Source organism: Choloepus didactylus, chromosome 4, assembly GCF_015220235.1.
Source record: "Choloepus didactylus isolate mChoDid1 chromosome 4, mChoDid1.pri, whole genome shotgun sequence".
Lineage (NCBI taxonomy): Eukaryota > Metazoa > Chordata > Mammalia > Pilosa > Megalonychidae > Choloepus > Choloepus didactylus.
The window spans coordinates 154,614,896-154,624,822 of record NC_051310.1 but is presented as its reverse complement, the minus strand read 5'-3'; the positions used below and the strand labels follow the sequence as shown (position 1 = coordinate 154,624,822).

General features: G+C 42.1%; 1 pseudogene; it reads right to left on the bottom strand.

Moving 5' to 3' along the window:
* Positions 1–8,145: 8,145 nt before the first annotated feature.
* LOC119532935 lies at positions 8,146–8,772 on the bottom strand (annotated as a pseudogene).
* Positions 8,773–9,927: the final 1,155 nt, after the last annotated feature.

The window sequence follows — 9,927 nt, the reverse complement described above, 5'->3', positions numbered from 1 at the left end:
GAGAAGACCCCTCTGCTCCGTAGAGTCAAAAAAGAATCTAGAGCAGCAAAACCCAGTGGCCTATTCCCAGCAGAGTTAGAACTCTTTTCCAACAACCGGTCTCACAGAGACTCTCCCTCTTCCTTGTAATTAGCTCCTGGAAGCTGGGACAGTGAGTGAGCTTTTGCTACCCCCTGGTGTCCACTCCATAAGTGCTGCCCAGAAGCCAGTTACAGATGTCAGCATTTAGGAAATGTCTTAGAGGAGATTTTGTGGAACTTATTCACTTGTCTCAAAACCTGCTCACATATTCTCAGTGTTGAGAGAGTCTGAACCTTCTCTTAACATGTCTTACATTCACTCTACTGAAGCAAATGGGAAACAAGCAGTTGATAGAGTCCATAGTTAAATAGTGGAATGTAAATCTATGGGGATCCATGAACTCCTGGTAAAAGAGTTGATCAGTTTTTTTCCCCCATGGGTAAAGAGAAGCCATTGAGAGTTTTTGAGCTAATGGAGGGAGGGAGTCTGAGCGCAGGATATGGAATCCAGTTGCCCCTTTTTTCCAGAAATTTTTCATCTGTGCTACTTTAGAAGAGTTTGTTTTATTGTGTAAGGTCACTATGATTGTAGTGGTTAAATACCTCTTTCTCCAAGAGTGCAGGCTTTTACCTAGAAGTTTGTGAATGTGTGTGGGGGGTACATAAGAGTGTGAACGTGGTGGGGGGGTTGTCTAAGAGGTAAGGTTATAATGGGGGAATTAGAGACTGGAAATAGACAAGGGCTTAGAAGCCCTCTCCTGCATTCACAAACAGTTCTCACCATGTTTCACCAATTTAATTTCAGATTCTTTGGGGGTTATCAGACTCCCATACGACAGATGAAACACAAGCTTATGGAAGTTAGGAATTAGCTCTAAGCTATACAGTAGGTGGTGAAGCCAGGATTTGAACCCAGGCAGTCTGCCTCCAGAGCCTTCACTCTCAACCACTTTAAGTTCATCTAAGCTGTCAAAGTCTATAAAATAAATGCTTTGAATACTGCATCACCTTTTCAAAATGTTAACTCTGTTTTTGTAGTAGCTGGTGTTGAATGAGTTCCTAAAAGTGTTAAAAACCATTTTCTCTAGACTTTTTCTAGAATAAATAATAGTTAAAATAAATTCCAAGAAATTTCCAATATGTTTTTACAGGGCATGAGGTGTTATCTTAACCTGGGGGGAAGGCAAGAGAAATATCTGTGCCTGTAATGTTTATTACCTAGCTTATGTGCCAAGAAATGTTATTGCCTTTCTATCTGGATTGGGGTTTAGGCTGGTCACTCTTTGTCCATTTGGAGCCTGTGGCTAGCGCTCTGCTTCAGTCCCATGCTTCAAGGTAAGGGGGAATTAATGACAGGGAATTTTGGAGACAGGAACAGCTTGAGAGAATATGTTTTTGTTAGCTTGCCTTCCAAGGAAACTGGGGACCAAACCTTAGTTATTTAGAATAAGAAGTCTGCATAATGTATATATGCCAATCCTATTATTTGTTTAATTTTCCCTTGGTTTTTACTTTATTTTATTGGCAATACTTCTTTAAAAATTTGCAACTTGTCTTGTCCACATGGCCAACAGTCTCCCCTGTGCCTAGTGTAATCGTTTCCATACTGGTTTCCATGCTCCACTCTTACCTTCTGAGAAGCCATTCTCCACACCGTAGCCAGATCTTCCCATTTGCAACATGACTCCTTTTCTTCCTCTCTCTCTCTACTCATCTCTTACCTCCCTTGATGTGGTAAACCACGAGAGACCCTCCAGCCACAGTGGTCTTCTTTCAGTTCTCCAAATGTGTCTTGCTTATCCTTAATTTCGCACCTTTCTGTTTTCTTTTCCTTCTGCCTGGCACATTCTTTTCATAGTTCTAGTGGCTCTCATCTTTCGGGTCTCAACTTCAAGTGATGCATTCTCAGAGGTCTTCCCTGACTGCCTGGTCTAATATGGTCTATCACCCATGGCCCCTCCCAATAATGTTATTAAAAAAAAATTCTCACAGCATTTATTTCTATTTGGTTATGCATTTATTTTTTGTTTATGTACATATTTCATAATAGACATCCCTGCCTCTAAAATATCATCTAAAAATAAGCTCCTTGAAGTAGGAGACCTAAATTAAATGTCTGACTAGGTCCCCCCAAAATATTATTAATCTAGGCTAAGGCTGTAAGTGGAGCAGAAAGTTCCGAAGAAAAGGAATGGAAGTGAGAGACAAAAACTAGGCAAGAGTAAGGAGGCTGAGCCTTGGGGTTGGCTGCTTAGCCTTCCTTTCTTCCTGGACTCAGCCCTCATAAGTTCTTTGTCCATTCGAGGATATTTGCAAATGGAAGATACACAGGGCAGAATTAAAAACAAATGTGGAAAGTCTTCTGCATCAGATGTAGGTTCACTGGATTAGGAGAGTCTGGAGGAAATATGGTTTTGAGAAGGAGTTCTGAGAAGGTTCCAAATCCACTGATAGACATTGTTGATGTACAAACCCAGATATTCTTTTATATGGTTGTAACCCAATTGAAAATACAATTTTGTGTCCTGTTTTCTTCCTGTATCATTGCCCAAACATATTTCCATGTATTGATATTATTTCTGCTTATGTTGTCTTCAGTTAAAGCATTAACTTGATGCTTCAATTAAAGCATCAAGTAGTTGCTTCATTATTCATTCTTGATTTCGAGGAATTTGTATTATTTCCAAATTTTCTCTGTTACACAAAGAAAAGGTATAAACAGATTTGCCCAAATATACTCCTCTCCTCTTTTATTTTCTTTTGGTGTATTTTACAAAGTGGAATTACTGGGTCAAAGAGTAGAACTCATTTTATAGCTCTTGTTATTACCAGATGAGAACAATATTTGGAGGGTAGAGGTCGTGAAACTCTCTTAAGATATTTAAAAGATTGATTGTGACGAGGAACTGGATTTATTCTGAATAGCTCCAAATGATAGGACTTGCATCAGTGAATTGCTGCAGTTACAGAGAATTAGATTAGTTTATATGTAAAAGAGCATTACATATTTAGAGCTGCCTGAAAATGGCAAGCTGTCTCCATAGGTAGTAAATTCCCCTTCATTGGAGACTTTTAAGCAGAATGAGAGTTTTAAAAGAAATTGTTTTATAAATTTTCCAGATTTGTGATCTGTATATTTTCCTAGCCCCATTCCTTTGCTCCAAAAAACAAATGTTGTTCAACAAGCAGCTATTAAGACCTAACAAGGTATATCTAGCAGCAGCCCCTTGCCCTTATCAACAGATCTCCAGCAGACCCTCCTAGGGCAGGCTGTCTAGGAATTAAAACAGCATGCAGACCTCCCTCCTCCCCCAGTCTTCAGAAGAGCCAAGCAGGTGGGTAAAAGTTTATATCCAGCTTCTTGACATCCTTTTTTCTGTGCTCATTGTCTGTATCCTCGGCTCTGTCCATACTCCCCCCATCTTCATCTAGTGGATTGGTAAATCTTCATCTACTCATAAGAACTCAATTATGAAGTGTTCTCTTTCTATATACTGTGCCATGCCTCCAAATGCTCCCAGGCCAAAACTAGTACCCAAGTCACTGATTCCAAGTAATTATTATGTTATCTTGTTTTGATTCTTTCAAAGGATATTTGCACTCCAAATGAGGATTTGGGAAACCCAAAGAAGCTGTACTTTGTGGAATAAAGCATTCCTACTTTCTTTAAGAAAACCTCACCCTGAATACTTGTGTGTTTACAACACACACACACACACACACACACACACACACACACACACACACACACATACTTCTAGATGAGAGGCCTGATTTACTGAAGGAACCAGTTGCTTAACATTCTGTTTTTATTTGTTTTTTTTTTTTTAAGCCACCTCATTAAGTGAAATGTAATCTCAAGCCTTCAAATTTAATCAAGGAGGAAAAGCCTCTATTGAGGTTGGAGACTGTGGACCCCGAGGTTTTCTCTTTCTCGGGAAGTGTTTTTTTGCTGATTTCCTCTGTCACCATCACTCTGGCCACAGGGAAGATCAGCTTCCCTTTCTCGGTTCTTTCAGAATGCAATGGGAGACCCTCACCATTTCACCAGCATGATCCACCTGGAGGAGGTATAGTGCAGAGGGAGGAGAGAGAGCTTGCTGAGGAGAGATACAAGCCTGCGTTCAATTCCTGGGCCTCCACTGTCAGCTGGATGCCCTTGAGCCAGAGCCGTGGCTCCTGAATCATAACTGGCTCCCCTCCCTTCCAAAAGGCTCAGTAAAACCAACAAACATCAGAACAGAAGATACAGTCATCAAAGCTAACTGCACAGAAAATGCACTGGTCTTGCAGTATCAATGTGAGTTTTTAAAAGGTCCCTTAGGGTGGCTTTCATGCCCAGAAAATACTCAGAAGATCACTTAGGTTTTGGTTTTTTTCAAAATATATATTCCTATCTTAAAGCTGCAAATCAGAAGCCCAATTCTTCCTTAAGCTTTTATGCTTAACTTACAGACTAGTTACTTTTAGTAATCACTTAAAAAGGGGTATTTGATAAATATTTAACTCATTTATAAATGTAGTTAATGAAATTTTTAAACATTAAAAAACAAATTTTATAAATTTATTATATTTCATATCCTTTAAAAGTAATTTGATCATCTGTACTAACATAGAAAACAACCCTGAGTAGTGAAAAAAACTCTTATGAATCTAATAATTTATAAACATGGTGATTCAATTCCCAAGTTCTCTTAAATGTTCAAACCTAATTTTAAAAGAAAGTCCTATCTGAATCACGTGTCTAAACCAGTTACCCATTTTAAATTAGAATTACAATTCCAATCTGTTACTGTAGCAGACCAAATCCTCTGAAACTGCGAATACCTAAAATACCAAACATGTAGAAATACCTTAATACAAACATATTTAATGCTATGTATTTGATTCTTTCAAATATTTCTAAATTGTAAATTATCAGAATATTAAAACATACTTACCCAACAGGAAATAATTATGCCCTCGCAAATGGCTGGGGAGCCCCTTCCCAGGTGACTTCTTGGGAACACGTTCTCAGTGGCCCAGAGATCATAACCAGCAGAGATTTCATCCCCAGGCTTCCAGAACAGCTCTTCTCAGGCACCCAGTGCCCTGCTGAGCCCTGTTTTGTGGGTGCTTTGACATTACTTCCAAAATGGGCCAGTGGCACAGTCCCTAGATTCAGTGACACTTGTAGTTCTTCAGCCTCCACAAGGAAGTCAGAAACTCCCACCCAGGTTGCTACACCACTTGTTTGGATACAACTAGTCTATTTAAGGATTCATTGTATTCTGAATTATTTCCACAATCCTCTCTGCTTCTGGAATCACAACTCTTACAGATATTGAGCAGTGGAATTTCTCTTGGCTGACCCTGGTTATAGACCTAAGGCTGGGATAGAGAGATACAGCAGGAAGATTAACTTTAAACAGAGAATGAGCTTGAGGCCAGGATTAATAAAATCCTGGGGCAGGCAGGAAAAAATGTTAGGGAATCCATTTGATTCATTGGTCTCTTCTGTCATTGTTTGATAGTCTTTCATATGTATTATTGAATCTTGCCTCCTCAACTAGATAGTGAATCCTTGATTGTGTTTGGTTAGCTCCAAATCACAACCCCTTCCAAGGCATGTTGAGCATGTGTCAGGAACCCAATGATATTTCAAAAAGTGAAAATAAAAGGAAAGCCAAGAACTTTTGTGCCCTCTTGAGGCCTCAGATCTGACCGGCGTCCCAGGGCTCAGCCTCATCTTCACCTCCTCCCTCCCCTTCATAAGACTTGGGACCACCAGGCAGATCTCAGGAGGAGGGACGACAGATTCAAGGCTGTGCCTTCATCTGCTCAGGGTGCTGCCTTCCCTCCCACCTGCAGAGCAGGTGAGGCTGATCCCTCACAAAGATAAGAAGAGATTTCAGGGGCCTCTGTACAGGAGCTCCAAACCTCCATATTTTCCCCTGGGAAACTAACTAGGCTACATGGGGAATTACTGGGGAAACAAAACAAAATAAAACAAACAGAAAAGAATGAGTTGGCACAGGTGTCTCCTAGATTAGAAGCTTGAACGATTTGGTATGACATTTCCACTAACTAAAACTGAGAGAGGCTGCAGGAGGAGGAGTTTGGAAGCTGGGAAGATCGTGAGCTCAGTTAGTTCTGAGCACGATTAGGTTGAGATGCCTGTGGAATACTGAGAAGGCTGGTAGCAGTAAGTAGATGGACATTTGTGTCTGGAACCTGGTAAATCTGGGCTGGAGATATGCTTTTGGGGGCAGGTAAGTAGCAATTGTAGCCGTGAAAGTATATGAAACCACTCAAGGAGAGTGCAGTATGAGAAGGAAAAAAAGAACCAAGAATAGGATCCTGAGAAACACCATCATTTAAGGTGCAGAGGGAGGAAGTGGAGCCTGCCAGGGACCCTGGGGAAGAAGAATGCTGATTTTTCTATCTCTACCAGCATGTCCTCCCTGGCCAAGTGCGGTGATGGAGGGGCTGCCTGGTACCAAAGGGGAAACTACAGTTGGGGAGGGATAGTGTGGGCTTATTGGGCTGCCATGAGTTCTGCCTGAGATCTGTGGTTCTAGAAAGCAAGAAAGGGGGCTGGGAATCAGAATTTCTGGATTCTCTGTTTCCTTTGCCACCCCATGTTTTGCCAAACATCCTTTCCTTTTGAGCTAGATTCTGTGTAGGAAAACCTCTTTCTAAATATGTGAAGGAAAGTGTGAGGAAGAGGCAGGGGTGGAAGAGGGAAGGAGATGCCTTACTGGTGAGCATGTGTGTGTGTGTGTGTGTGTGTGTGTGTGTGTGTGCATGTATCAGTGTGTGTGTGTATGTTTCTCTGTGTGAGTATCTGTGTTGTGTTGTGCTTGAGGAGGCTTAGTATTCCTGGAGAATTGTTAGCGATGTTGGGAGCCCTGGCCTAGGCTTTGAGAATTCCCCAAGAAAAAGTCCACTCTTTTCAGTATCCTCAGCAGTCAGTTACCCTGTGATGTTTGTGCCTCTTGATCTACACCACTGTTACTCAAAACTACCAATGTGCAAACTGCTGCTGGTCCATGTCAAAATAAGTGCAGAAATTGAGAGGAAGCACTGAAAACCTTTATGGCAAATTGGCAGAGTGATGTTATGTTAATTGAATCTAATAATAAAAAATTCGGGGGCTGTATTTTCTGTATTTGTGTTTTTAATTTCATTTGTCTTAGTAATTCATTTTATTGCATTTTATGAAACTATGGGTCTCTGACAGATTAGGTGTAAGCATGATCCTTCACCTCAGTTAATTAGAGAAGCACTGGTTAAGACCAGATCAAGATTCTTGGCAGGTACTGATTCTGAAACTCTCAAGGGAAGGAAATTCACTTCAGATGACTGAGGCTCCTGCTCTGGGTCCTGTCAGTGAGGCAAGAAATCAGCTGATGGGCACAGACAAGGGGGTCAGTTCCCAAATCTGACCGGCATGTTCTTTGCCTCCTTCCTCCCCTTCCTGTGATTGGAACCACCAGGCATTTCTCCAGGGGATGGAAGACAAATTCAAGGCTGCACTTCCAAGACTGTGCCTGCTGAGGGTGCTGCTCTCTCTCCCACCTGCAGGGCAGGTAAGAATGATGTCTCACAGAGATGAGAAGGGATTTCAGGGACCTCTGTATAGGAGCTCCAACCCCCCTACCCCTACCCCCCGTACTTTACCCGGACAGTAATATGCACTCAATCAGGAACAACAAAGTTCTTTATTGCTGTAAAATCACCCATGTGTCCTGGCCCAGCACAGATTCCTCTGCCCTCCCTCCTTATACAATCTTACCTGCCTGGGGTCCCTCTGAAATGTCCAACCACAGCCCCAAGGAAGGATCTGACCTTATTTTTGATTTGTAATTTTGTATTCTTTTTCTTTAAGAGGGTCTTAAAATTCCATTAGCCACAGGCCCCACAAAACCTGGATGCGCTCTCTTGCTGAGATACTGAGTGCTTGCCTCCAGGAAGGCCAGAAGGTGCTAAACACCCAGAAAGCCAAGCAAGCAGCAGTGAAGTACTAAAGAGAATGGCACCCCTTTCCTCATCATTTGGAGCATCCATAAAAGCCCTTAAAGAACCAAGAGCATGTGAAGTTGAGTGTGTGGGAGGGAAATTGTATTTGCAAAGACAGTAAGGATCAGTAATGAACTCTAGGAGGAAATGCAGCCCCAGACTCAGCAGTCTGCAGAACTTTGGGGTGGGGGTGAGGGAGCACCTGGCCTGAGGCAACATTATCCAAGTACACAGGAACCAGTGGGTACCCCGGGTAATCCTACTGTTGCGGAGGGTCACAGGTCACAATGAAGGATGTGTCCACTTGTGTCTGGGTACTTCCCTGAGGTAGGCTAACACAGGGTCAGGGACACAGGCCCTTGGCTCTGATGGCAGTTTTTATGGTCATTCTTGCATGCTGTGAAGGGGGTCTGGCAGGTGGATACAACAACAGAGAAAAAGTCACACAGAAAGGTGTTGAGGTCTTTGGAGTTTTTTTGTGTATATTGACACTGCTCATTGCCTTGCTGCATTCTTGAGGGCTGGGCTGCTTGTGCCGAGTTTCAAACCACTGAGTTGAAGTCATGTGCTTGGGTTTAGCACTGATTGGGACCTTACCCACCCAGAGCCCCAGCAACAGGAGTGATATCAGGGACTGGAACTCTGTCTTGGCTGATGCCATCTCTCCTAAGGGGGACAATGGAACAGAGGGGAGGAGCCAGTGATTGAGTAGGTCATCATTGGTGAGCCCTACTAGTCCTAAGAATTTCATACTGTAAGGCAGTAATTGCAGGGCCACTAAGAGATTTCAGAGCACCACTGACAATTAATTGTTCAATCACAGCAGATAATGTCCCTTATTACATACCCAATAAACACTGCTATTGTTTAGCTCTCACCATAGGTTTATGAGGTGAGCTCCATTATCCTCTTTATATATGAGCAAACTGAGACTCAGAAAGGTTCATGGACCATTATCATCACACAGCTAGAGCGTGTCAAATACAGAATTTGAATCAAGACCTTTCTGCTTCTAAAACCCATATTCTTTTCATTCTCCCTTGCTTCTTTTTGAAACTCTGAGAAGTCATACCCTGAAGGGAAACTAATCTTGGAAGAAAAATAGGTCAAGGGTCCATATACCACTCTCCCATGATAGCTCAGACATGCCTGAAAGTATCTCTATTAAGGGTGCTGTGTCAGGCTGATTCTTCTCTCTTAGGTGGCCCAGTTTCTCACTGAAGCTGGAATGGTCACCCCAGTAAGGGAATCACTGCTTCAGCCAAAGAAAGAACATGGTGAGTTGAGTTCTTTCCTGTTGGAGAATGTCTTGGAATGACAGAGGGTTAGAGCTGGAGGAGATTTTTGAAGGCATCTCAATCTTCTCCCTCATTTTACAGATGAAGAGCTTAAGTTCCTTAAAGGGTCTTAAAGGGCCTATAAAATTCCCTAAAGGGCCCTTCCCAAGGCTGTGGAGTGAAAGGCAAAGCTGGGTCAAGGAGCCAATTTCCTGACTCTCAATCCATCCCTCTGATCTGGTGCCAGGCTGAAAAGTGAAAGTGTGTCCCTCAGTGGAAGAAGGAGGCAGAGCGTGGTGAGTGTGTCTCTGTGATTTTAGGTGGTGCGTGAACACTGCCTTAACTAATTCTTTTCTAATCCTCCTGATGACATCAATCAGAAAGTCTTCTCTTAGGACAAGAAGGGAAATTCTTTTACACTCTCTACGTTTGCTTCTTTCTCTTTTCAACAGAGACAGCAGGTCTCAGGCTGAGTCTTCAGCTGAAAATATCTGGAGAGAATTTAATAAAACTGTTTTGTATTATATTATATTTATTTTTACTTCTATTTTTTAAGTGATGCTAGTACTCTTTGGAATGTTGTTACAGAGTTCCATTTTCAAAGAGTTACTTGAATTAAATGAGTTAAT